Below are 27,349 nucleotides of genomic sequence, written 5' to 3'. Positions count from 1 at the left end.
CATGTAAACTTTTAAATTTGGAAATCCGAGCCTCTGTTCATTAAGTATGTGGTTCGAAACTCTTGGCATAGGCTACTTCCTTGTCAACGCTGCAAACATTTATGGATTTCAATATATTCATTCCATTTTCTTGAAGTCCGTAGACAATGCAATGTTTTTAAAGGACTGTACTTGCTAACATTCCCCCTACTATTTCCGAGATCCAGCTATGGGGGTTCAAGTAGTGAGTCAATTGTTGCCAGCTATAAGGTGAAACTTGTGCCAGGTGAAGCACTCGTCTTACATTTTCTTAGCCCAAGCACTTTCTTGTTCCTTTCTACTTCGAGAAACTCATTGAGGATCTCCTTACAGTTTTGTAGATCTTCATGCTTTCGAATTACTTCCCTTCGGGAGAACCAGACAAAATGCCTCATCGAATAATTTCCGCTAATGTCATTCGCCTACTTTGGGTGTGATGATTGACATGGGCAATTTCTTGCTCAATCAAACAGTTGATGGGTTTCTCAAAATTGGAACTGTTGGTGCTTTGCGCGTGGTTGTTGAAGAGACTTATGGCATTTTGAGTAAAGGTCAAATTTTTAGATCCATTGTTGTTTTTGAATAAATTCTCTTGTTTCTCTATCTAAATAAAATTCACATTCTTGTTGACTGCATATATTTGCAAAAGATGAGACTTGATCTTTAAATAGATGTAGTGAAATTTTCTGTGTACTTTGTACTAAACCTTTAAAAAGTTGAGAATTTTCATTGACTTCCAAGGCCTGAATAAACTGACAGTAACAGATCCATTTGCGACTCCATTTGCTGATGATATCAAGAAAATCCCTTGTTCATATCAGGTAAACCTCTTATTTTTGTAATTTAAATGCAAAAATATAGATTCATTTGAAAGCTTTGCTCAGTAAGGAAAATGCCTAGGGTGGAAAATGCCTACAATGGCAGCAATGAACAAACCTGTTTTCAAAAAAAAAAATGTGTTGGCGGAGACTTCTTCTTCTCCAACCAGAAATCAAGAGATGTTATGGTTAAACCCTAGGCGTCATTCCTTCTTCTTATATATAAACCAACAACCTCCTCAAAACTCATCCTTGTCATTTGAGGAGACCCTTTTAACACGCTACCTTGTCACACATCTACGTCCAAAGTCTATCCCTTGGCAGGACTAGAGTTTGGACCTTGTTTCTTTACACATCTTTTAAATAATGTTCTAAAGGCTTTACTGCGTTTTATAAACCACATGACAGTTCTCTCGAGTTATTCTTCCTTTTGCTGTGTTTTATAAATCCTATGATTGGTTCTCTATATCTTGTGATTTGTCTATGCAAATTTGTTGCTTTCAGCTTCCATAATTTTGGGGTTTGATGTAGTTACTATCACTACTGCGGAAGCGACATCATTGCCTTCTGTAAACATCATTATTTTGAAATAAGCAGGATGACCAGAAACAATTTGGAATTAACAACTTACACAATTCAAATTCTTCCAAAAGGGATCGTGTTGCAGTAATTATGCGTGTGAAAAGTGAAGTGCTTAATTTCGTGACCTTTTCATTGTTAAAATACCCTATATTTCGAATCATGTGGCACTGCACAAACATTGAGTACTCACGAACCAATAATATCTACATCGGATGTGGTTCATTGTCCATATTTTGGCTGTCACTGCCGATATGGGTAATTCATTATCGATATCCAAGAAAATCGTTAAGAAATTGAGAATTGGAGCAATTGCCGCATTCCATCCATCACCGTCGCTATTCTCCTTTGCCGGAAGAGGAGTAAAAATCTTTTACAATCTAGTTTATCAATGGTCCTAACATCTGTTCAATAGTGGTCCTGACATTTCATCCGCAACACACTGCGTGTTGACAACCTTCTCTGACATTAATTTCATATGCTGGGTGATGTTACCATTTTCAATGGAAATCCCTGCATTTTGAATGAACTTAATAGGCTAGTACCCACCCGATTACGTGTCTCTCTTTACGAGTTCAAGTCTTTTTTTATATATTATATACAAAGCAACCCTATAATGATTCAAATTGTTATTATATCAGGTTCTTCTTAATGTTTTATACTGTAATCATAACTTTCAAAAATTATCTTTCAAAAGTCCTTTATTTTCTAATATCTTCCTCGTATGCCTCTTAATAGTTATTCACGAGACAATATGGGATAGAAATGGGGTAGTTCAAAACAATTACACACATCAGTTATATATATATATATATCTATATATATATATATATATATATATATATATATATATATATATATATATATATATATATATATATATAATATTTTCACTTTATATTATTTTATGGAAATAGAAAAATGGCAATAAGAAATACAATCTATATTCTCTTATTACATTAAAAACATAATATTCCATTTACCAACGAAAATGTTATTTATGGTTCTCCATATAGCATAATCATACCTTTATCTGTATTGCTAATATATTTAAAGTGTTTATTGAGCTTTGACATGTTATTTATGGTTCTCCATATAGCATAATCATACCTTTAACTGTATTGCTAATATAATTAAAGTGTTTATTGAGCTTTGACCGAATTAAAGTGTTTATTGAGCTTTGTCCGAATTGTAAAAAAAATAAAAATAATAAACATATCAAACCTTATAAGGTATGAGGCTTGCTATAAGTCAAATTAGATATTTATAAAACTATAAGGTAGAATTAGTAAAAAAAAAAAAGAAAAAAAAAGAGAAAGAAATAAATAAATGAAAATAAATGGAGTATAATATTATTTAATTTAAAAATAAATAAACTAAAAATAAACAATTAATTGGATTGAAATTTAAGTGATTTATTAGTTAGATGCAATAATATATAGTTAAAGGATATTATGGATATTTAGGGAAGAAATATATTTTATTTATTCATCTCAAACAATTTAGATATAGTATCATTATATGTTCACATTTAAATGGAAAATATTAATGATATTTGATATTCATATATATATATATATATATATATATATATATATATATATATATATATAAAGGGGGGAGTGTATGCTAAAAAAGCCAAAGAAATATAATCAAAGGATTGTCTAATTAAAAGCTCAACAACTATTGGAGTTGGTTTCCCAACTTAGTTTCAAAGATAAATATTGTGTTCATTATGCCTTGAATGGTTTTGATACTTCTATGTCTAAAAAAAAAAAAAAAAATACGTGTTTGCGAGCTTTCCTTATATGTAAACTACTACTTAAAATAGGATTAATGGTTTGTTGGTGAGTACACAAGAATGGTTCAAAATTTCATTTTATATGAGTATTTTGAAGGCCACTAAGAGCGAACTAATATTTGAGTATATTAAACCAATTCATTAATTAAAATTATGTAGGCTATATAAGAAATCACACATGAGAGGATTTAATAGATCCTTGGGAATTTTCTCAGTACTAATAATGCTTGTTTACAAGAATAGTAAAAGAAAAACTTATGACTATCATGTATGTAAGTCAGCTAAGAGGGACAAGACCTAGGATGGATTAATGAGTCTTGCGTATCATACAGATATTTGAACAATCCAAAATGGTGAGGACACGAAGAAATCAAGGTCCAGGAGAGTCATCACAAGGACCTCCTACAAATAACCCATTACCTTCGCCGGAATTGACTCTCATTTTGCGTTCCCTGGAAGCAATTAATGAAACCTTAAGGGGGCGCCAAACAAATGAAATGGAAGGGGAACACCCTTCATCAGGGTTAGGGAACCCCGAGAGATCTAGAGATTATGATAGAAGACCTCCAGTTGATGACATTACTAGGGAGCTTCAGAAGATTAAACTCCCAGAATTTGCAGGAGGTCGTCCCAGTGAGCGTACAGAAGCCTGGTTAGAGGGGATGGGAAGGTGTTTCGCACTAAGGGATTACAATTCCAATTCCAAAGCCAAAATAGCAATATTCCAACTCAGAGATAGTGCTCTAAATTGGTGGGGTAACTTGGAGTGTCAACTACGCCTGACTCCAGATACAGTTACTTGGGAATTGTTTGAGGAGAGGTTTAGGAAGATGTACCTGCCAACGTATTATGAAGAACAACAAGTAGGAGCCTTTCATGCCCTGATACAGGGAGGTCGTACTATAGAAGAATATGAAATTCGATTTATGGAATTGGTCAAGTATGTCTCCTACATGCATACTGACTAGCGCCAAGCAGATCGTTCTATGTATGGATTGAGACCTAAGATTAGGGCAATGGTACAGATGTGGAAACCATCCTCAGTTGCAGAAGCTGTAGAATAGGCTCGTTATGTCGAAGAACACCTAGACTTAAAGGGTGAAATCAGATCCATCTTTCCACATCAAACAAGGTTTATGGGGAAGGCCCCTCGTACCTTCCCAAGGGGGGAAAGTCGGAGGCCACCACCATATGGAAATAGGGTTATACCTAGAACACCAACAGTAGGAATTTCAATGGTTTCTAGTGCAGCTTCACCCACAGCTTCAAGGGCGCGTACAAATCAAAGTCATAGGCGAGGAATAGAAAGTGGGGGAAAGGGTTCTAGGGGAAGAAACTCTTTCCAAAGAACTCCACAACATTCGGTTCAAGGTCCACCACGCATCACTTGTTGGGGATGCGGAGGACCTCATTACTAGCGGGACTGCCCAGAGTTTCGAACCACTAACAATAGAAGAGAGGGAAAAGAACCAATGGGGAGAGCAGGTAGCCACCACCGAATCTATGCCGCAGTTGACAATCAGCAAGTTGAACACCAGTCTGCCGTGGTAGAAACCTCAGGTATGATAAACAAAGTAAGAGTTAAAATTTTGTTTGACTCTGGTGCTACAGATAGTTTCATTTCACTAGTTGCATTAGAAAAATGTGGGTTGGCAACCTATGAGCACGATGACTTTAAACAAGTTGAGATGGCTTCTGGAATAAAACAAGCAGTAGGGCCTAGTGTTGACCAATGTCAGGTAAACCTCGGGGTGTGTATGACTAAGTTGAAGGCATACGTCACAAAATTGGGAACGTATGATGTAATTGTTGGAATGGACTGGCTAGAAGCTCATCGAGCTTTGGTAGACTGTTTCAAGAAGAAGGTGATCTGTTTAGATGATGAAGGTAGGCCAATTGAGATTTGTGGAATCAAGAGGGGAGTGTCCCTACAATTCATATCCATGATGAAGGTAAAACGTTGTCTCAGACAAGGTTGCAAACTATATTTGGTCAAGACTGTAAGTGACCAGAAGGGACCTTCCCTGGATCAACATCCAGTTTTGGTAGAATTCAAGGATGTTTTTCCAGAGGAATTGCCTGGATTACCTCCTATAAGAGAGATTGATTTCACCATTGATCTGAAACTAGGTGCAGAACCAATATCTAAGACACCCTATAGGATGACAACTCCAGAGCTTTGTGAGTTATAGATGCAGTTAAAGGAGCTCTTAGACTTGGGATTGATCAGACCTAGTATTTCCCCTTGGGGTGCACCAGTAATTTTTGTCAAGAAGAAGGATGGTTCCTTGCGACTATGCATAGATTATAGAGACTTAAACAGAGCCACGATAAAGAATAGGTACCCAATACCTCGAATAGATGACTTATTTGATCAAATGAAGGGGGCAACGGTCTTCTCAAAAATCGATCTACGATCTGGGTACCACCAATTGAGGATAAAGGAGGAAGACATCTCAAAAACTGCATTTCGAACTCGGTTTGGGCACTATGAGTTCGTAGTTGTTCCATTTGGTTTAACCAATGCACTAGCAATATTCATGAGCCTCATGAATGGTGTGTTCAGGAAGTATTTGGACCAATTCGTGCAAGTCTTCCTTGATGACATTCTTATATATTCCAAGAATGAAAAGGAGCATGAAAAGCACCTAAGGGTAGTATTGACTTGTTTAAGGGAAAATCAATTGTATGGGAAATTGTCAAAGTGTTCCTTATTTCAGAAGAAAGTCCATTACCTTGGGCACATCATTTCAAGAGAAGGGATTTCAGTTGACCCAGAAAAGGTGAAGGCCATAATGGATTGGCCAGTACCAAAAAATGCCCATGAGGTACGTAGTTTTATGGGGCTAGCTAGGTATTATCGTAGGTTTGTGGAAGGGTTTTCAAGGATTGCAAAACCCATCACCACATTACAGCGAAAGGGGGTTAGGTATTAATGGACAAATGAATGTGGCACTGCATTCACAGAGCTGAAGAGGTTACTAACTAGTGCACCGATCCTTCATGTACCAGACATGAGAAAAGGCTTCACTATCTGCACCGATGCTTCGGTGCAGGGATTGGGTGCAGTATTGATGCAAGAAGGCGAAGTAATAGCTTACGCTTCTAGAAAATTAAAGAATCATGAAGCGTTATATGCTACCCACGACTTAGAATTGGCAGCAGTAATGTTAGCCTTGAAGCTATGGAGGCACTACCTCATTGGGAGAAGATTTGAGTTAAGAACAAATAATCAAAGCCTAAAGCATCTCTTCACTCAAAGGGATTTGAACGCCAGGCAAAGGAAATGGAGCGAAGTCATGAGTGAGTATGATTTTGAAATATCATACATCAAGGGAAATGAGAATGTAGTGGCGGATGCACTAAGCAGGAGGCCACGAACTTTCTCCCTAGTAACCTTAAAGGTGAATTTAAGGGCGCGGATATTGGAGAAACTCTTTGAAGATAGTTGGTATTTAAAAGTCATCTCAGTTATCCAAAATGGGAAATAGATAGAACCAAAGTTTGAAGGATATGTCCTTGAACCAGATGGGCTATTGAGATTCCAAGGGAGAATGTACGTACCTAAGGAAGGGGGTATAAGAGAAACCATCCTCGGAGAGTCTCATAGAGCACTCTATTGTGCACATCCTAGGGTAAAGAAGATGTACGCAGACGCAAGGAAACTCTTCTTTTGGGCAGGCATGAAGCATGACATAGTCCAGTTTGTCACCAAATGTCTTGAATGTCAGCGATTGAAGGCTGATCATCGCCATCCAGCAGGACTCCTACAACCTCATGACATCCATACATCTAAATGGGAAGTAATTTCCATGGATTTTGTGGTGGGTTTGCCACTCACTTCCCAGAGGCACAATGCTATATTGGTTATAGTTGATAAATTGACCAAAAGTGCCCATTTCATCCCAGTAAGGGACTCTTACGATGTTACAGATGTGGATTGAGTGTTTGCCAATGAAGTTATCCGACTGCACGGATTGCCCATAAAGATCATTTCTGAGAGAGACTCCTGATTTACATCTAGGTTTTGGACAAGTTTGCAGTCAGCACTGGGAACTCAGTTAAACCTAAGCACTGCATATCATCTAGAAATAGATAGGCAGACTGAAAGAGTAAATCAGGTTCTGGAGGACATGCCTAGGATGTATGTCATGGATAATCAGACTCAGTGGGAAAGGTACTTACCATTGGTAGAGTTTGCCTATAATAACAGCTATCACAGTTCAATCGGGATGCCTCCTTATCAAGCTCTATATGGAAGACCTTACAAGACATTGTTGAGTTGGGAAAAGTTGGAGGACCGAGTGATAGTTGGCCCGGAATTAGTTGAAGAAATGGAGGAACAGGTAAAGCAGGTTCGGCAAAGGTTAAAGAAGCACAGGATAGACAGAAGAGTTATGCTGATTCACATAGGATTGATCGCAGTTATGAAGTATGGGGCCAAGTTTTTATTCGTATCCAGCCCAAAAAAAGCACCATCCGGTTTGGGAAGGGCACGAAATTGTCACCTCGGTTCGTAGGACCTTTTAGGATCAAAGAGAAGATAGGACCAGTTGCCTATCGTCTTGTACTGCCGCCGCATTTGCATAAAACTCATGATGTTTTTCATGTCTCTGTTTTACGACATTATGTTTATGATGAATCTCACAAACTGGATTGGCAGGACTTGCAAGTCTCGGACATGGGAACCATAATGGTAGAACCATTACGCATATTGGACCGTAGGGTTCGACAGCTTAGACGTCGCACGGTGGACCATGTTAAGGTCCAGTGGGATAAGTATAGCCCAGGATCTGCTACCCGGGAGGATGCAGAGACTATGCATCATGACTACCCCTCACTTTTTGAGCATCTGTGATGCTTATTTTGACTTAGATAGCTACCTATGTTAAGATCATATTTCCATGTTATTTATTTATGAACATTATGTAATATTGATGCATTTGGTTGACACATAAAACTACTTATATGAATCAGTTGATATATTTGATATTAATGATAGAAAAGGTTGATGTATGGACTACATGTATGACTCACTTAGTGATGGACTATCTAGTGCGTAACTTATCAGAATTATTTTGGTTCATATATAGCTCAAGTGGATATGATTTATTTAAATGAATGACTTAGTGAGAATTCCTAGATTGACACATGGATACTAGACTTAGTAATGTGATGATTATATGTCTTGTTGTTATATAAATGCATGAATGAGAGCTAACCCGCAGGGGAAAAGAACTATGTGATAGCCAAGAGGGAAGGATGAGACATCTCATGAGGAAGGTATAATGTACATTATTTTACTTCATTTGGTATCTACTTGATATGCACTCTTATGATACAAGAAAAATGCAAATGATAGGTGGTAAGACGACCTGACTGGATTATTCGATGACAAGTCCAACCAGCTTTGTAGTGTGGTCTGTATTAGGGTATTGCCCCTAGTTCTGAAGGAGGGGTGGAGGAATTTCCCACCATGTATCCTCCGAAACCTGGAATCGTGGGAGGGCAGTGGTGGACACGCTCCCCTAGATGTGTGATGACGATTGCCAGTTGCCTGCTGGGGAAGTTAGGTCAATGTATTTGTCTAGTCAATTTAATGTCTTAAATTGCTCTACATAAATTATCAATCCGGGTATCGTAAACTGATGAAGTGTGGTGCACCATATGTGCTTAGTTAACCTTTCTCTTACTTCGTTGTTTTATAGTTTATGTTGTTTTTGGGGTTTTGTTCTTGTTGGTTTTCTAAAGTGTTTAATGCAAATGGAAATCCTATTCTAAGGTCTTAAGAGTACTTTTAAAGGACAAGTATGGATAAATATTTCAAGACAAGGCCTATGTCCCTAATGGTAATTTCCAAAACTTAGCACTTCAAAAGAACTTAAAACATGTTATTGATGGAGTTAGTATTTAAACAAAAGTGTAAATATACAACTAGTTCAATCAAAATAAAATGCAATAACCAAATAATGAGTTAATGACTATGAGACCCAGTATCCTTGCTGCTTCAGCAAAAGGACAAGATGATTCTATCACGTCGTTAGTTCATTAAAAGGCTATGTGCATCACTAATCTACAATCAACTTGAAAGCAATTTATGTACAGCTAATATACATGAGAAAAATGTAAAACAACAGTAATCAAAACAACTTGTTATGTACAGCTAATATACATGAGAAAAATGTAAAACAACAGTAATCAAATTTCTTTGTTATGTACAACTAATATACATGGTGAAATAAAATGCAAAATTAAATGACAACTATACAAGGCTTTAGTGTGCAGGGGCCCTCTGCCACTTGCATGAATTAAAATTGCATGAATGAAAAATCTAATCTATCAAACTTGAAAGCAATTAAATAACACAATGAAATCAAAGCAATATTTACAAAATGAAATCTACTCTACCTTACATTCTACAAAGCAATATTTACAAAATGAAATCTACTCTACCTTACATTCTGTTGTAGGGAAAAGTATCCAATACGGAATGACCCTATACCACTCTAAGGGTGATAGTACCTCAGCAACAAATGAATACAAAGCTATTCAAGATTACTTCTTTATGAGATGTAAGAGAGAGGAGAAAGGGATCCACTAACCGTTGTCTTCCGCTAATGGTTGATCCAATCTTCCCTCGTTGCTGCTTGCTCCCAGCTCCTTGCTCTTTCACTGGCCCAACTACACAAAGATCCTGCAAAAGCACAAGAAAGGGAAACTACAAGAAGCATACATCCATAATTGATTCAAGGATTAGAATAAATCAAATATACAAGCATCAATACACCATTAAGACACATGCATATAGAAGAACCTCAAATGCTTTATTAATGGAAGAAGTAAAGTTCTGAGAGTGTTACAACCATAAGAGGCCCAATCCAGCAACACCTCCCAGCAGAAAGAAATCTCCTCTTCACCTCCTTCAAAGCAATCACCCAATAGTTCTATGCACAAACCAACATCACTTCCTTACATTCACCCTATTCCAGCCTCCTTAGACCTCATGAGAGAGCTCTATATATAGGAGATTTGGAGAAAGGATGAGTCAGCTTGAGGCTGGCATGAAGCTGACTACTGTCCTCTCCCACTTTAGTTATACTTCAGTTCTTGAGTCCACTTGGAGATTCTTGCTTCCACTTGGAGGTCAAGACCCTCTTACTCATCACAAGGCGAATTCCTTGACCCAAGTGTCAGTTTGGAAGCTTCCTGGGCAATTGACACCTTGCAGAATGACTGTGCCACTTGGCCAATCTCGCCCAGCGTAGGTAGCCTTCATTAGATTTGACATTCAGCGCAGGTACAGAGTGGAGCAGTTGACATTCAGCACAGATGCTCAGTGGAGCAGTTGACATGATCCAGAAATAGCTTGTTTTTGAGTGTTTTCAGGTGGAGAACTGATTTTCAGTGCTGTGGTTTGCTGACCTTGTTCCTCTAGGGGTAGGAACAACATGTTTAGGGACTTTGGATCCCTTATATTATTGACATTTCATGCTTCATGCTGTAAGGCACAAAAATTTCTATAACAGTTGCCCCCTAAAGTAAGAGGTCGTTTATCGGGTGAAATGCTTTATCAGGAGGATCCGAAGTTCATTCAATCGCTGAGAGGTGCCCTGTAACAAAGTACAATACAATACATTATTTTTCATTCTGCTTTCATGATCTAGCTGAGGCGGGCATTCCCATGCTCAGCTTTATAAATTCATTTTGGTACATAGAACAGACGATCGTCTGATGGTAGACTGATAATTCTCTGCTGAAATTATCATCCTTTGAGTAGGATGATCATCTGCTGCAATGATGTACATAATAAATGTCTTTATATTTCCTGAATATATATCGCAGCCCGGATGGATGAAACTAGATCCGGGGTCTTCAAACTCGTTCGATCTTCACTCTAAGTACAAGTCGATCCATGTGAGAATTGCGCTGAAGTCGAACATGGAAAGACATCGCTTGATTACCGGTCAATAATGTAAACCGTTAACAAGCGCGAGAGGAATCACCAATAATGACAATGACCCTCAAGGTACTGCAGTACAATTCGCGTGGTGTGAATAAAGGACTTGGCGTCAAACACCACGCAAAATCTTCTGGTCGAAGGTCATTGATGTATACCTGTCGCCGGAAGTGAGAAACTTGCCATTGAGGCATGCAAGCTTCAAAGTACTGAGGGGTTGTTCCTAGATCAACTTCTTGGATAATGAGCTGAAGTCGACAAGAAGCGATCCGTCAAAGGAGGGCCTTAATGAATCCCACATCAATGACATGGAACGGAGCTAATGATTTTAGTGGAGGTGAAAACAATCTGTGAAATATGATTCAGGGTGGCGATCATGGGTGGATGAAGGATAATGTATGGCAGTGGATGGGACATGGTTGACTCTTTCTGAACAACATCTCTTGAACATATAACGACACTGATGTGATGGATCGGTAGCATTACCCCAAACGTGGATGGTTTGGCGAGGACCATGGTGATGAGACCGGTGAATGAAACAACCCAACCCGATGTGATACGGAGGACAAAGTGTCATGTTCAAGAGCGACTTGCTACCATTAAAGCTTTGAGGTTCTCCCAATTTTTCCCCAGTCATTTCTGACCAGTACCTCTTTATTTTTGTCAAGCTTGAGGAGGATAACATATGCTTGTTCTATAACCTGCCCTTCGGGCAAGCCCATCGCTATGTTTTAACGAGCTTAGCGATAGGGAAACTCGTTCTCGTCTAAAGACAAGTTTGTCGCTATTTAATCATTTTAACGAGTCTAACAACAAGGAAAACTCGGTCCTTTTCATTTTTAGAGAGTCTGAAAAGGTACAGAAAGTTAACTCCAAAATTCCTTTTTCGTCATCTAATCCCTTAAGTCTGAAAAAGTATAAAACACTACAGAAGGGATGAATTTTCGATAACTTTAACGAGCCGAATAAGACAAGCGCTCGACCTTTTTGTGCAATAATCCCTCAGGTCCAAAAAGATTAAAATCTAGAGGAGGGATAGCTCTTCCGGTCACTTTAACGAGCTGGAAGGCCAAAACTCGGCAAACTTTTCATATTTTACGAGTCAGGAGAAAAGAGCTCAAAGAAGACTCGTCTTTTGAGGAACGAGTGATAAACAGGGATAGCAGCAGATTCCAGGTACAGGTTGGAATTTTCCAATCACGGCAGTGTCACAAGGATGGCTAAGTGAAATCACTCTTCGTAGCTGTTCCTCAAAATGGGTAAACAATCATATGGAGGTGAACGATTGGCCAAATGAAATGGAGGTGGCAAGTGCAAAACACGACCAAGGCTTTTATGGCTAATAAATTTATGATCACAATGGTTATTTACCGGTACTGGGTTCATTTTTTAAAGAGCTTGAATGTGCCAAAACACTGCTCAAAAGCTTATGTTTATTTTTTAACGAGCATGAACTATGACGCTAAAACTGCTCGGATCTCACTTTTCTATTTTTTAACGAGCATAAATTCCGCGGTAAAACTGCTCGATATACCAGTCATAGGATAAGAAATGTCTTCCTGCAAGATTCCAATTTTTATAGAGCTTGCACCTCACATAAGCTATGCTCTTCATTTGGCAAATTTTGACCTTTGCCCCACATCCTTTCTTTATGTAAGTTAGGAAACGATCAATGACCGCTCTTTGCTTACACTCCAAAAGGTTTGCATGCCCCCAAGTATAAAATATAATTTCAAGGCTGCCCCTACTTATCCTTCAAAACATTTCTTTTGATGGGTGAGGCTTGCCTCTTTCTGGTTACCCAAAGAATGGTTTTATTTGCTGCCGCAAATGAAACTCTTTCTTCAGCGATGTCTATCATTAGGTTACTCAAAGATGGTTACTATTTGTTGCAGCAAAGGAATCTCTTTCTTTGGAGGCTGCCCCTACTTATCCTCTAAAACATTAGTTTTAATGGGTGAGGCTTTCCTTTTACCCAAAGATGGTTACAATTTGCTGCCGCAAAAGAAACTCTTTCTTTGGCAGCCTACCTGTTTAGACAAAGTTGAATGACCTTTGTCAAACAAGTAACCTTGACAAAAGAATCCTGTTCTAGAACAACCCCTCTTCCTTCTTTCAGACGGGGTACAGACTAGTCATATTCTTTCGCAGAAATTCTACTTTATACCCAAGGTTTCCTCTGCCCGAAGCAGACCAGGATGCATGCCCCCTGGGTTCCAGTCCTATCTTTCTGAATCACTCACACTCATCGGGAAGGAGGACTGGGGGTGGAGACATTTCTTGAGTGAATAGACCATTGAGGGTTGGTATTTGACTATTTGCGATGCGTGATCCTGGAAATGAAAGATGGTCTACGAGCTTGACCATTCTTCCTTCGTGTGGAAAACAAATTACTCTAAAGAGTGAGGAGACTATAGCTCCTATGCAATATATATAGTCTCGTCCAAGGAGTAGGTTATAATCCAAGGGTCCTTGAACGACCATCACGTTCAATTGAACGGTCTTCCCTTTCAATGTAACAGGCACATTGGGGAGGATCCCTAATGGTCGACTGGTTCCTTTATCAAAACCTGAGAGATTTCTCATCTCAGGCAAAAGCTCTGGGGAACCCAGTGCTTTCCAAGCAATAGAGGAAAGGATACTCACAGATGCCCCTTCATCAATGATAGTTCCAGCCATTACCATTCTGTAAATTTGGACTATGATTCTGAATGGTATACTGGCTGGTAACCGGGGTCTGCCTAGTTGGTTCCAATCAAAGGACACAACCAGGTTGCTTGGTGGTGGGACCGAATACACGGCCGGATACGACCCTGACGATGTTCCTTCCTGCGACAAAGGAATGGGCGCATTGCCCTGATGCTCATCAGAATCTGTGTTGATGAAAAGAATCTGGATGGTGTCATCCTTATTCTCTTCAGTGAGGGTGTCATTTGAAGATGAATCTTCAGTGACAGTGTCATTTGAGGATGAAACCTCTGAAGGAAGAACCGGGTCAACTGCCGTATCGACCTTTAGACTTTCATCTGGTCTGGATTCAGTAGGTTCATTTTCAATGACTGACGCTTCAGCTGACCACTTGAGCAGGCCAGCTGTATTTTCAACCAACGAAGGACTCGGCACGAGTTTTTTGTATCCAGGAGGAAGCATTACCGGTGAAACCGGACGATCTTCCAAAACTCTCTTCGCTTCATCTAAGAAGGGACAACGATGGATGGCGTGACCGCCTTCACACAGTCTGCAGGGGGATCTTACTCCCCCTCTTCGTCTTGAACCTTCACTTTCGCTGGTTGATGGTAAGCATTCAACCTGACTATCAGAGGTTGACGCTCCCGAATTGTGCAACCGAGGGGACCAGTCCCTTAGTATCCGGGGAATACAGGGACAATCTCTATGGAAGTGGTCTCCTTTACATATGACACATGGCGATTTAGGCCCGGTCTGTGCTGTGTGTGGATTTTTGTCAGATGTCTTTGGCTTGCCCCCAGTCGCCTTAGGCTCCTTCTTCTTCTTCTCCTTCTTCTCCATGGGAGCTTGGCTTTTGCCAGCCCTACCTTGTGAAGATGAAGGATTGGAGGAAGAGTTATAGGAAGTTGAAGGCTGGTGGGCAGCTCTAGATTGATCTAACTGTTGACTCGACTGCTCAGGAACCATGGTGGTCTGAACTACATTAGTTGAGAATAGCCAAATAGGCAGGCCAATTGTCAGTCCTGGAAGCGACAATGTGGCCATGTGGGGCGCACCAACTTCTCCCCAAGAGGAGAATGGACTAGGATTTCCATCATGTGGAGCTCCTTGGTTGGGGCGTTCCATATTCTCAACCTAAAGATCAACGTAGGAATAAGAGGTGATTATGTTCCGTTTAAAATGAATTTTATAACGACGCTTAGACACAACTTGCTTTTTCACTTTTTAAGAGTCGAGAAAAAGCTAAAGATGACTCTAGTCTCCTTCGATGTTTTAACGAGCCCGAAGTGACAAATGCTCGGATGGACTTTTTCAGTTATAGAGTTTGAAAAAGGCCAAAAGAAACTGCTCTGGAGTTCTAGGCAGAGGGTGTGCCAAACTTTTCGCAAAACTACAGAATACGTTTTACGGTACGGGTGGTCGATCTTCGTGAATGTTGTGTTCACTGCATTGCGATCAGTAGGGCGGCCGACACGGTTTCCTATTGGATAAAGGCTTTGATCCTATAGGGGTCTCCCAATATATACGTGACGGTACGTGGGAGCACAAGTCCGTATTGATACTTATCGCTTCACCGTGGAGGAATCACCCAACCACTCAACGCTAAGATATCACGTTTAACGACGCCGAAACACGTCTCTAGCTTAGACCTCTATGTGTTTGCGTTATGTTTCAATGCGTTGTTATGTAAATTCAATTCATTTTAATGTTGATCTTGTTTAGCAGTTTGCCTTTATGGATCACCACGAGATGTATAGAAACACTCCTAAATGCAGTCTAAGATGATAAGCAAGCTTTTCAATCTTTCAACTTTGAAAATATTAACTACTGAGGGAAAAGAAAGACAACATCTTTTCACACAGATCATAGAACACACACTAATGCACTTTTTCCTAAATCAACATGCAAGCTGTCATAATGCACATGCACAATGCAAGTATTTCTTTTCTCTTTCTTAATGTTGGTGAAACGCAAAAAGAAAGCTGTTGTATAATTTTGAATTCAATTTCAAATGAAAGCAAACAAACTTGTCCAAAATCAAAAGACACCTTAAGATTTACTTGTTTCGACACTAGAAATATATAAATTCAAACCATATGACGAAAGCAAAAGCTCAATCAGCTATGAACAACAAACAAACTAACTCTTAAGATCAAAACGACACTTTATCACAGGTCTAGATCTAAGAGGCCACAGCAAGACTGGTTCACTTTCGTTATGGGAAACTGTAAATGATACCAGAAATACACAAAGAAAAAACACAGTTTCTTTATACAACCGAGGCGGAATAGTGACAAGGAAAGTTGGTTTCAGATAGGCCCACTGACTGGTAACAAACAGCAAAAAAACAAGAGTGAAATCAAGGCAAGAAACAGCAGGAAACCCCAGCAGCACAAGGCAGGACTGGTCCAGCGCAGGTGGAACACTGCCTGTTTGACCTTCAGCGCAGGTAGCCCCTTCGGGAACTGCGCTGAAATGCAGACAACCTTTGTACAACCTGCACTGAAGAACGAAACTTTCGTTTCTGGTGGTTTCCGGGTCACAGATTGCTCAAAAATTCACAGTTTTTGCTCAAATCAGAAGCTATCAGTCAAGGACACACTAAGGGATGACAAGGAGGATGAAAAGCTATCACTAAGAGCTTATTAGAGTCCTTGTGGATCAGCTTTTCAAATCATAAACTTGCCCAGAAACTGAGCTAGAGTAGTTGCCCTCTACTTTGTATTTGAAGGATTCAAACACAGTTCGATTCGATACTCCCTTTGTTTATGAAATGAATAGCAAAAGCACAAACAACCAACAATATACGATCCCCAGCGGAGTCGCCAATTTGTTGTAGGGAAAAGTATCCAATACGGAATGACCCTATCCCACTCTAAGGGTGATAGTACCTCAGCAACAACTGAATACAAAGCTATTCAAGATTACTTCTTTATGAGATGTAAGAGAGAGGAGAAAGGGATCCACTAACCGTTGTCTTCCGCTAATGGTTGATCCAATCTTCCCTCGTTGCTGCTTGCTCCCAGCTCCTTGCTCTTTCACTGGCCCAGCTACACAAAGATCCTGCAAAAGCACAAGAAAGGGAAACTACAAGAAGCATACATCCATAATTGATTCAAGGATTAGAATAAATCAAATATACAAGCATCAATACACCATTAAGACACATGCATATAGAAGAACCTCAAATGCTTTATTAATGGAAGAAGTAAAGTTCTGAGAGTGTTACAACCATAAGAGGCCCAATCCAGCAACACCTCCCAGCAGAAAGAAATCTCCTCTTCACCTCCTTCAAAGCAATCACCCAATAGTTCTATGCACAAACCAACAGCACTTCCTTACATTCACCCTATTCCAGCCTCCTTAGACCTCATGAGAGAGCTCTATATATAGGAGATTTGGAGAAAGGATGAGTCAGCTTGAGGCTGGCATGAAGCTGACTAGTGTCCTCTCCCACTTTAGTTATACTTCAGTTCTTGAGTCCACTTGGAGATTCTTGCTTCCACTTGGAGATCAAGACCCTCTTACTCATCACAAGGCGAATTCCTTGACCCAAGTGTCAGTTTGGAAGCTTCCTGGGCAATTGACACCTTGCAGAATGACTGTGCCACTTGGCCAATCTCACCCAGCGCAGGTAGCCTTCATTAGATTTGACATTCAGCGCAGGTACAGAGTGGAGCAGTTGACATTCAGCGCAGATGCTCAGTGGAGCAGTTGACATGATCCAGAAATAGCTTGTTTTTGAGTGTTTTCAGGTGGAGAACTGATTTTCAGTGCTGTGGTTTGCTGACCTTGTTCCTCTAGGGGTAGGAACAACATGTTTAAGGACTTTGGATCCCTTAGATTATTGATATTTCATGCTTCATGCTGTAAGGCACAAAAATGTCTATAACACATTCTAATATGCTCCATGACATCTACTTCACATCTCCTTCCATGTTGAGAACATCAAAGCTTTATTCAAATTCTTCAAAAGTACAAAGTACAACAAAGTTCTCCAAAGCTTTCAAAAGCCATCAAGGAAGAACTACTAACTGAAGAATTAGGGACTAAAGACTAACAAATGAAGGAGAGAGATCTCCTATTTATACAAAAAGATGAGAACCATCTCATTAATGATAGTCCATGAATCTCTCCCTCTACCTCTAGAGTCCTAATCAAAATAGGAACTGATAAGACACATGTCCTTTTAGAGTTACAATACAATTAGGAGATGTGACACATATCCTCATGATCTCATGATTCTTTCCACTCAAATTCGAATTTGGCCTTGAGGTGCCACATAAGGATCTTCTAGAAGCCTCCTTTCAACCTACACATGTCAACAATCTCAACCCATTTGTTAGGTATAAGCATATGCACATTATTTTCTAATGTTTAACCACAAATTCACTTAAAAGGCTTAGAAATAATAAAGATTGGAAAAACATAAAGGTGGCCCAATGATAATGAAAGTGGGATGAATGTGGTGACATAGTAGTGAAGTGGAGGTGATATAATGGACATAATAGTGAAAGTGTAATGGAAATGAATGACATTTTCAAGGCTCGACATACCCCCCAACTGAAGCTATTGCATGTCCTCATGCAATATATATTACATTAACTCTTTTGATCCTTGAGCTTTGGCTTAACTTTGCATGATATCATTTGATAACTTCATATTTCTGCAAAGTGTTTTACTTGAATTGCAACATGGTTGGTTCTTGTGTTACAACCATTTTTTTTCTTTGTTGTTGCCTTCTACTTTGATCTTTGAACTTTGCATAATGATATTTTGATTATTGTTGCAAAGTATATCTTTATTGGATTGCATGATGGTTGGTTCTTGTGTGACAACCATGATTTTGTTTGTATCCAATTTATCCTTTAAGCACTTTTTCAAAAGCCATTGTATGCTCATAATAGCAATGTAATAATTAATATATGTTGGAGGTATGTGAGCTCCTAAATATGATATGGACATGGCAAGATATGAATATGAATGCATTCCCCCCCCCCCCCCCCAACTGATGATATTGGCAATTTTATGAGGAAGAGAAATGTTTTTCCAACAATTATCATTCTAGCTTTTTATGGAATTCTATGGTCAAAAGTTAGAAAATGACGTACCCTCACTTACCCTTTGGAATGGATGAGTTGTATGTGTGGTGGCTGAAAAAATCTGATCATATTCTTCTTCAAGTGGCTGAACAAGAGGAGTCATGGATAAAGAGATGAGATGACTTTTTATTGCTTCTACTAAAACTTGATGAATCTGCTCCAAAATACTGAAAATAATAGCCTTCATGTCTTCAAAACTCATTGGCACAATTCCTACTATGTGAAAAGATGTTCTGATGTCGAACATAGTAGGAAATTGTTGGCTTAGTGGCCATTAATGGATGCCACTAGTCAACACGAGAACTCTCACCATTGATGACAATGAGAGTCAAGATGCCCAAACACATCTTGCTAGGTACGAATGAATTTGTTGATGTCGAGTCACCTAGAAGATCTAACGAACAAGGGACATTAATGTATTCCCATTGTTTGTCAGCATGAGGACTTGCCATTAAGGCATGCAAGCCTCAAGGTGTCTTTACAAAGAAATTAGACTCAAAGGACTATGGACTCAATAATTTGCATTGAAGCAGGGCTTATTTGTGGAATGAAAATGACAAGGAATAATGAAAATGGAAGATGGCAATGGAGAGTAGAAATGGCAATGGGCAACAAGCATATGAATGAGCCTCTTGCTTTTATTTGTGGGTTATGAATGGACAAAAAGAGATGGAAAGTGTATGTGAATGTAAGTGGAAAGTATGGAGTGGAATAAGGTGAATGGTTTATTATGAAGTATGGATGTGATGGATGGATGTGATGGAGACAATAGTATCTGAAAGTTTTCTAGTGTTTGGATCTGATTTTGCATCAGCATATTTCCTCTCTGTTGTTGATCATCCTCTTATGAAACAAATTGGTCTCTTAGAGAGACACCATTCTCTTGTAGTCATTTGTCCTTCCTCCTGGAACATGCAAAAAACTAATACTTCTTCTGCAATGGAATGTAAGATTATCAATGGTGAGAGGTGATCAATCTCTCTAGTTATGATATTTACACACAAAACAAAGAATTTGTATTAATGAAACAAGTTCTCAAAGGAAAAATCAAAAGAATTTATACCTGCTTTGGAATTAGTGCCTCAAGTTGATGTTGCTTCTTTTCAGCAATTTATTTCATTATTTGCCATTTCAAACTCAGATGATAGATTTCTCTTTCTGTAGATCTTGTTGAGATCTTTCCAATGGTACTTAAATCATCAAAATCTGATTTTGTATGAAAACGTTAGGTTGATTTGAACAATGAGGTTTTTTCTGGCTGCAGAATTGGACTTTAGCTGCGGAATGTGCACGGTTCTATAGCTAAAAATCTTGAATACAAAGTTAGCCATTCATCTTTCATCATCAGTCCAAAATTAATCAATACCTTCAGAAAAGTGAGCAAATAACTTGTTCATTTCATTGATTCAAAATTACTATTTTTTTCTTGACATGTAGCGACTTAGTGTGGCGACTCAGTGTGGCAACTTTGTGATAACACTCAACTTGACTTCCCTTTGACTGGGGTCTTTTTCATCAAATTTGACCGAATTAATAGGACACCATCCATGTACTGACATTCCCCTAGCTACCCATGTGGCTTGTTTTGCTTGATGACACCTGCAATCTAGAGTTTAACAAAACAGCTGCGGAAAGTTGGGCCAGCTGCGGAAAGTTGGTCTAGCTGCAGAAAGTTGGGCTAGCTGCGGAAAGTGGCTAAAACAATCAACCGAATTATTTTTTTATTGTCTGCATTTAGGAACTCTTTGAATGGAGCAAAACAGTTTTATTGATGGACTTATAATTTGACAAACAGCCTATAACCATGATCATAACTATTTTTCCCTTTAGGTTATGCCCTTAATAACCGACCCATCCTTTCCTCTGTTTAAAATTCAACCTGGAATTCAACTGCGTGTGATGGTTTAACAGAGGTAAGATGACTATGTTGCAAGGTTTATGGAAGAATAATGACTGAAAATGGAAGATGGGTAGGGGTACGGGAGTGTTCAGGAGTTGTAAGCAGAAACAGAGGATGAACAACTGAGATGAATTCACATAATGAAATGGAGACGTAGCGAACAAGGTGCAGCTTTAACACAATGGTATGGTAGGGAAGTGGAGTTGGATTTTTTTTGAACTGAACGGCTGTGTGAGAAATGTTTACACGTTGATGAAATGGTTGCACAAAATATGGTGGAGAGGACCCGTATGAGTTTTAAACACCTCTTGCTTGGCGGAGTTTTATGGACACGTCATTGCTGTGAAGAGCCGTATGTAATGGAGTTAGACAGTGCCGTGTTCAATTCAGACTGTTGCTAAACAGGTATTAATGATTTGCAAACGGGTGGCATAAGGGCAGAAGACGTGGTGGCAAAGGGTGGAAGACGTGGTGGTGCCAGCACACAGCCGAATTAAATCACTGTCCGCTCATTTAATTGAAAGTTCTGTTTTTTTCACGCGCGGCAGTCAAAAATGGGCTCCAAAGAACCGAAGATTTCTCCCAGACCGCCACAAATTTCTTCAAACGGTTTCTGGGTTATCTAATTAACCCACCTGGCAAAAACATCCATGTTTTAGTTTTTTAAAATGCGTCTCCATTTGGGCAAATCGAACGTTTAAAATATGTCATTTTTCTGTGTTTACGTTTTTCTGAGTTATTATGTTCACTGTTCTGCATTCGGTCGGCTTTACAGGTTTTGTATCTTTTTCTCTCAGACTAAAATAGAAGTCTGACCCATTGTCTTTGATCCAGTTACCAGAGGAGATCAGAACAAAAGGCATTCCCAGAAAGCTACTTTTGTCAATCTCAATCTCAACAGACTTTAATGATGCATCTCCAGCAAACCCCTCTTTAAAAGGTGTTTCACAAGCTAATTGCAAAAGATTCGACCCTTCAGGTAAAATGTCCAATGGAGGTGGCGTCCACTCCCTAGTTGAATGTTTTGACAAGCCCCAGTGTAGCGTAAGTGGTCCTTCCATATCTGTAGCCAACCTTACATGGACCTTGCCTCTTGGATTTGTTATAAGAACCAGGAGTTCTTTGTCCCCAAATTTGAATATCTTCTTTTGAAGAACTGACCCACCATCCAAGGCTTCCATAACCTGTGAGCACAGCTCAAGTGCACTACGCTTTTCTGGCTCAACAGAAACTTTGATATTTTCCTTCTTATCAGGAAATTTGTTAAGCATCTGTAGTATATCACGTTTTTTTTCGTTGAATGCGCTGAAAGGTTTTAGGCTTTCCTATTCTATCTGCAGCTTTCTTTTGAGTGTCTCCTGATTGTAGCTTCTATTTTTTTTTTTAACAAATGTTCTTGCAGGTTTGTTTCAGGGCCAATGCTTGGTCAGGGAGGCGGATTTTTATTGAAGCCACAGTGAAAACTAGGAATGGAGATAGCCATAGATTGCTTTTCTCTTTTTTTTTTCTTCTCTGAAATTGTAAAATTTTATAAAAAGGATTAATGATTTTCAATTTCAGGCAGCAAATACTTCAAGAAAAACATGCTAAAAACAAGACTTTGACTGAGGTCTTAGGCTGATTTTTCATAGATCTGAGCTAGGTGACTAGGATAGGATCCATGTTGGGACAATTCTGGAGATGCCCATGTGGTCGGTTTTTTCATTGGATGCCTGTAACCTGCTAAACCTTGAAACAACTGTGGAATTCTCAGCTAGCTGCGGAATCAGGGCAGTTTCCGCAACTAAGTTGCAAAACCTTATTAAAACAGGATACAGTGTTTTGAAGACCACTACAAAGCATAACTAGACAATTTTGGACAATTTGAACCTATCAAAGCAGTTGAGTTTCATTTTTTCATCATTTTCTTTTTTTTGAATCATTTGAAATGTTGAAGTTTATTTTGTCTCCTTTTTTTTCTTTTTTTACATAATAATTATTTTTCTGATCCTCCAAATCACACAAAGTGCAAGAGGAGAGCATACTCAAGCATTATTAACTTTTTTTTTTTTACATAACAATCATTTTTCTGATCCTCCAGATCACACAAAGTGCAGGAGGAGAGCATACTCAAGAATTGTTAATTTTTTTTTTAGATGTAAGAAATAAGGTCTCCTAATTACACTTCCCCGGCAACGACGCTAAAATGTCTAGTCAATTTAATGTCTTAAATTGCTCTACATAAATTATCAATCCGGGTATCGTAAACTGATGAAGTGTGGTGCACCATATGTGCTTAGTTAACCTTTCTCTTACTTCGTTGTTTTATAGTTTATGTTGTTTTTGGGGTTTTGTTCTTGTTGGTTTTCTAAAGTGTTTAATGCAAATGGAAATCCTATTCTAAGGTCTTAAGAATACTTTTAAAGGACAAGTATGGATAAAGATTTCAAGACAAGGCCTATGTCCCTAATGGTAATTTCCAAAACTTAGCACTTCAAAAGAACTTAAAACATGTTATTGATGGAGTTAGTATTTAGACAAAAGTGTAAATATACAACTAGTTCAATCAAAATAAAATGCAATAACCAAATAATGAGTTAATGACTATGAGACCCAGTATCCTTGTTGCTTCAGCAAAAGGACAAGATGATTCTATCACATCATTAGTTCATTAAAAGGCTATGTGCATCAATAATCTACAATCAACTTGAAAGCAATTTATGTACAACTAATATACATGAGAAAAATGTAAAACAACAGTAATCAAAACAACTTGTTATGTACAGCTAATATACATGAGAAAAATGTAAAACAACGGTAATCAAAAAGCTTTGTTATGTACAGCTAATATACATGGTGAAATAAAATGCAAAATTAAATGACAACTATACAAGGCTTTAGTGTGCAGGGGCCCTCTGCCACTTGCATGAATTAAAATTGTATGAATGGAAAATCTAATCTATCAAACTTGAAAGCAATTAAATAACATAATGAAATCAAAGCAATATTTACAAAATGAAATCTACTCTACCTTACATTCTAATATGCTCCATGACATCTACTTCACATCTCCTTCCATGTTGAGAACATCAAAGCTTTATTCAAATTCTTCAAAAGTAGAAAGTACAACAAAGTTCTCCAAATCTTTCAAAAGCCATCAAGGAAGAACTACTAACTTAAGAACTAGGGACTAAAGACTAACAAATGAAGGAGAGAGATATCATATTTATAAAAAAAGATGAGAGCCATCTCATTAACGATAGTCCATGAATCTCTCCCTCTACCTCTAGAGTCCTAATCAAAATAGGAACTGATAAGACACATGTCTTTTTAGAGTTACAATACAATTAGGAGATGTGACACATATCCTCATGATCCCATGATTCTTTCCACTCAAATTCGAATTTGGCCTTGGGGTGCCACATAAGGGTCTTCTAGAAGCCTCCTTTCAACCTACACATGTCAACAATCTCAACCCATTTGTTAGGTATAAGCATATGCACATTATTTTCTAATGTTTAACCACAAATTCACTTAAAAGGCTTAGAAATAATAAAGATTGGAAAAACATAAAGGTGGCCCAATGATAATGAAAGTGGGATGAATGTGGTGACATAGTAGTGAAGTGGAGGTGATATAATGGACATAATAGTGAAAGTGTAATGGAAATGAATGACATTTTCAAGGCTCAACATACCCCCCAACTGAAGCTATTGCATGTCCTCATGCAATATATATTACATTAACTCTTTTGATCCTTGAGCTTTGGCTTAACTTTGCATGATATCATTTGATAACTTCATATTTCTGCAAAGTGTTTTACTTGAATTGCAACATGGTTGGTTCTTGTGTTACAACCATTTTTTTTCTTTGTCGTTGCCTTCTACTTTGATCTTTGAACTTTGCATAATGATATTTTGATTATTGTTGCAAAGTATATCTTTATTGGATTGCATGATGGTTGGTTCTTGTGTGACAACCATGATTTTGTTTGTATCCAATTTATCCCTTAAGCACTTTTTCAAAAGCCATTGTATGCTCATAATAGCAATGTAATAATTAATATATGTTGGAGGTATGTGAGCTCCTAAATATGATATGGACATGGCAAGATATGAATATGAATGTATTCCCCCCCTCCCCCCCCCCCAACTGATGATATTGGCAATTTTATGAGGAAGAGAAATGTTTTTCCAACAATTATCATTCTAGCTTTTTATGGAATTCTATGGTCGAAAGTTAGAAAATGACGTACCTTCTCTTACCCTTTGGAATGGATGAGTTGTATGTGTGGTGGCTGAAAAAATCTGATCATATTCTTCTTCAAGTGGCTGAACAAGAGGAGTCATGGATAAAGAGATAAGATGACTTTTTATTGCTTCTACTAAAACTTGATGAATCTGCTCCAAAATGCTGAAAATAATAGCCTTCATGTCTTCAAAACTCATTGGCACAATTCCTACTATGTGAAAAGATGTTCTGATGTCGAACATAGTAGGAAATTGTTGGCTTAGTGGCCATTAATGGATGCCACTAGTCAACACGAGAACTCTCACCATTGATGACAATGAGAGTCAAGATGCGCAAACACATCTTGCTAGGTACGAATGAATTTGCTGATGTCGAGTCACCTAGAAGATCTAACGAACAAGGGACATTAATGTATTCCCATTGTTTGTCAGCATGAGGACTTGCCATTAAGGCATGCAAGCCTCAAGGTGTCTTTACAATGAAATTAGACTCAAAGGACTATGGACTCAATAATTTGCATTGAAGCAGGGCTTATTTGCGTAATGAAAATGACAAGGAATAATGAAAATGGAAGATGGCAATGGAGAGTAGAAATAGCAATGGGCAATAAGCATATGAATGAGCCTCTTGCTTTTATTTGTGGGTTATGAATGGACAAAAAGAGATGGAAAGTGTATGTGAATGTAAGTGGAAAGTATGGAGTGGAATAAGGTGAATGGTTTATTATGAAGTATGGATGTGATGGATGGATGTGATGGAGACAATTGTATCTGAAGGTTTTCTAGTGTTTGGATCTGATTTTGCATCAGCATATTTCCTCTCTGTTGTTGATCATTCTCTTATGAAACAAATTGGTCTCTTAGAGAGACACCATTCTCTTGTAGTCATTTGTCCCTCCTCCTAGAACCTGCAAAAAACTAATACTTCTTCTGCGATGGAATGTAAGATTATCAAAGGAGAGAGGTGATCAATCTCTCTAGTTATGATATTTACACACAAAACAAAGAATTTGTATTAATGAAACAAGTTCTCAAAGGAAAAATCAAAAGAATTTATACCTGCTTTGGAATTAGTGCCTCAAGTTGATGTTGCTTCTTTTTAGCAATTTATTTCATTATTTTCCATTTCAGACTCAGATGATAGATTTCTCTTTCTGTAGATCTTGTTGAGATCTTTCCAATGGTACTTAAATCATCAAAAACTGATTTTGTATGAAAAAGTTAGGTTTATTTGAACAATGAGGTTTTTTCTGGCTGCGGAATTGGAGAACAGCTGCGGAATTGGACTTTAGCTGCGGAATGTGCACGGTTCTGTAGCTAAAAATCTTGAATACAAAGTTAGCCATTCATCTTTCATCATCAGTCCAAAATTAATCAATACCTTCAGAAAAGTGAGCAAATAACTTGTTCATTTCATTGATTCAAAATTACTATTTTTTTCTTGACATGTAGCGACTTAGTGTGGCGACTCAGTGTGGCGACTTTGTGATAACACTCAACTTGACTTCCCTTTGACCGGGGTCTTTTTCATCAAATTTGACCGAATGAATAGGACACCATCCATGTACTGACATTCCCCTAGCTACCCATGTGGCTTGTTTTGCTTGATGACACCTGCAACCTAGAGTTTAACAAAACAGCTGCGGAAAGTTGGGCCAGCTGCGGAAAGTTGGGCTAGCTGCAGAAAGTTGGGCTAGCTGCGGAAAGTGGCTAAAACAGTCAACCGATTTTTTTTTTTATTGTCTGCATTTAGGAACTCTGTGAATGGAGCAAAACAGTTTTATTGATGGACTTATAATTTGACAAACAGCCTATAACCATGATCATAACTATTTGGCCCTTTCGGTTCTGCCCTTAATAACCGACCCATCCTTTCCTCTGTTTAAAATTCAACCTGGAATTCAACTGCGTGTGATGGTTTAACAGAGGTAAGATGACTATGTTGCAAGGTTTATGGAAGAATAATGACTGAAAATGGAAGATGGATAGGGGTACAGGAGTGTTCAAGAGCTGTAAGCAGAAACAGAGGATGAACAGCTGAGATGAATTCACATAATGAAATGGAGACGTAGCGAACAAGGTGCAGCTTTAACACAATGGTATGGTAGGGAAGTGGAGTTGGATTTTTTTTGAACTGAACGGCTGTGTGAGAAACGTTTACACGTTGATGAAATGGTTGCACAAAATACGGTGGAGAGGAGCCGTATGAGTTTTAAACACCTCTTGCTTGGCGGAGTTTTATGGACACGTCATTGCT

The 27,349-nt window shown here is 38.5% G+C and overlaps 1 pseudogene; it reads left to right on the top strand.

The window, feature by feature from the left end:
* The window catches only part of LOC149162089 (general transcription and DNA repair factor IIH helicase/translocase subunit XPB1 pseudogene), a 45,597-nt pseudogene extending 24,237 nt beyond the window's left edge, over nt 1-21,360 (top strand).
* Nucleotides 21,361-27,349: the final 5,989 nt, after the last annotated feature.

This window comes from Pinus tabuliformis, chromosome 5_2, assembly GCF_031772625.1.
Source record: "Pinus tabuliformis cultivar Carrire ecotype Pingquan chromosome 5_2, CPIR1, whole genome shotgun sequence".
NCBI lineage: Eukaryota > Viridiplantae > Streptophyta > Pinopsida > Pinales > Pinaceae > Pinus > Pinus tabuliformis.
Note: the sequence above shows the minus strand (reverse complement) of the source record. Positions and strands in the feature narration are given on the sequence as shown.